The following is a 2,839-nucleotide window of genomic DNA, read 5'->3' on the forward strand; positions in this document are numbered from 1 at the left end:
AATTATAGAGCAAGGACTGTGGAGAGGCAGAATTGTATGTGCGGTATTGAATAAGGTGTGTATGACTCATGCTACCCGTGGGCTGAAGCAGTCAAAACAGCCGCCCCTCTCATCCTATCTCCTCCAGCTCTCTTCTTTCCTGTCTCACTTTTTCACCATTACCTCTTCCTTTCATCCATTCATGTTAACTCCTCCTCTCAGTGAAGCACTGTCACATGTGTCTCCAAAGCAGTCCAGGGATGGCGTAATGCTACGAGGGGGCAGTGGTAGCCCTCGGCTGTGGCATCCTGGCTCTCAGACACAAAGACCAGTCTGGAAGTGACAGGCCCAGTTGTCTGAGTCAGGATATGTGTCCCTGCTGTCAGTTCAGAGTGCTTCTGGGAGGGGAGGAGAGAGTGGGTAAGCTTCCAAAGAGGGGAGGAAGTGGTGTTGGCTTGGACAGATAATAATAGGAAATGCAGAGAAACACAACAAGTCGTCTCAAGAGAAATGTTCAACAAGTGTTATGTTGAGTCAGTAGAGACAGACATCTTAAAAGACTCGAAAGCTCATGCTGCGCTGCCGAATCATTTTCACTTTTATGAATTTACCATTAACTGTCTTGCAGTGCTGTTCTCCTCACTGCTGTGATAAACTTGCTGCTACAACAATGTATGCTAACAGGAGTAAGCATTGATATTCCTAGCCAGAGTCTGTGATGTCTTGTCAGTTATTCCTCTGGATTTCAAGCCTCTTAAGCCTCTTTCTCTCATAATAACCAACAGGCCCCAGTCCTCTGAAGTTGGCTCCACACAGAGCTCCCTCATAGTCCTGATGGAGTGAAAGGGCATTTTGGCAAAGCTCATTGATTGCCCATCTCAGTCAGGAGACTGGGATGCAAATCATTGCTGCTCTATTTGTTCAGGGCGAGTTCAGTGTGTTCCACTGTATTACACTTTGACAATTATCATCTGATTTTGTTGTTGCCAAAAAACTTGTTTTATCTCCAAGAAATGTTTTACAAAACTGCTCTGACCGCTCTCTAACATGGTGGGTTTCCTGAGGAGCAAATTCATTAACTCAGCACATGAAGGAAGAGAAATTAGGCTTTTTGAAGTCTGAGAATGTATGATGATTTCTCGTCTTGAACCTGTGTGTATTTATGTCTATTTTCTGCATCAATGGAAGGTTTATCAGCTTCAAAAGTAGGACACTGTGTGCGACTGAACTATTCTATTCTGCTCTGGGAGTTTAACATCTTTCTGGGACAATCTGCCCTGCCAGAATATACATCTAGTGTTTGTTTAGTTATCAAATGTAGGCAAGCGATAACGTCTCTCTGTTTTTGGCTTTTACATGCTGAGACACTATAATAGGGTGCCCAAAGTCTTCATGGGCCAATAAATATACAAATGCATTGAATAGAAGGATTGGTATTAGGCTTCAAATCCACTGGGTATCTCACAATGTTTTAGCACAAAATTCCCTCTTTAATCTCATACAAAAAAGACATTGGAAGATACCCAGTTGTTTTGAAGCTTCATATTAGCTTTAGACCAATTATAAACAACGTTTTACAGAAAACGAGTATTGCGGATTTTGTCCTCTGTCCACATTGATTTTTTTTTTGTTTCATTGCCCATATGAGCACCTATCTACTGTTTTCAAACATACTTGAAAGATTGTAAAGCTATCCTTTAATAACCTCATCATTTTAGAAAAGTTTAGAAGGACAAACTGAATATTTTGGGCTGCAAATACTAAGTATTTATTATGTGCTACTAAACCAAAAAGGAGTTGTGTGCTTCTCAGAATACAAGGCTCTGATGTTTTTTTTTTCTTTTGTAAATTCACATGACTTTATCCTCAGGTCATTTGATTTGGTACTATCATGTGCTACTTTTCTCCTATCCACCCACAAGGCAGTTCCAGTGCGTTCTTCCCATGGGTGGCTACCACTGATATGCTCGACAGAAACTCAAGGACAGGCAGCCATTTTGGGGCTAGCTGTGGACTGCGTGTGGTGCAGTGGCAGTAATCGGTGTGGATAATTATTTTTGAGTCATAAACCCTCCTGAGCACTGTGACTGATAGAAAGCTGGAGGACAAGAGTGAAGAAAAAGCGACAGTTGCCAGGAGATAGAAATAGGCAGGAAAACACAAATTATCTGCCATGTCAGTGGAAAATCATGCACACGTGCATGCTCTGAGGCTCACAAATGTGCTCACCCACACAGAGAGAGCAAACAAAACTTTAAGTGCCATGTGAGCTTTTAATCAGCTGAAGCACTTAATGTGACACAAGGGAGGTGAGTTGTGAATGACAGGGAACCATTAACCTGTTGAAAAAATACATACCTGCATGAATTTGCCATTAAGAAGGTGTTCCTGGTGAACTGTGACCAGGATGACTGCCGGCTGTGAGTCGTGTTGTGTTATGAAGAGCATGGAGGAGAAGGAACATCATAATCATGGCATAAATATATAGTCCTGTAATCTGATCTCGCCCACAAATTATGACCTAAAACATGATTTTCTTTCCTGTCATGTCGTTCTCTGAAACACAGTTTACTGAACTAGCCTCAGGAGACTTCACACTGTGTGTGTGTGTGTGCACAACATGGATCCAAACTAATGATCTGATGGTCTTCCATCCTTTGTAGGACAAAGAGCTTTTAGAATATCTCTTTCTCTCATCTATTCTCTTGTATTGTGTATCTATATGTTTGGTAAAGCGCCAGTTCTAATGGAGCTGACTGCCTCCAGCGTAAGCCCCGACCCACACACTGCATAGAAGGCCTAATTCATCAGCCACAGCTGCAATAACTGATAACACTGTGTGTGTGTGATTGTATGTGTG

This window comes from Morone saxatilis, unplaced genomic scaffold, assembly GCF_004916995.1.
Source record: "Morone saxatilis isolate NCDOM2014 unplaced genomic scaffold, NCSU_SB_2.0 Contig18, whole genome shotgun sequence".
In the NCBI taxonomy this organism is placed as follows: domain Eukaryota; kingdom Metazoa; phylum Chordata; class Actinopteri; family Moronidae; genus Morone; species Morone saxatilis.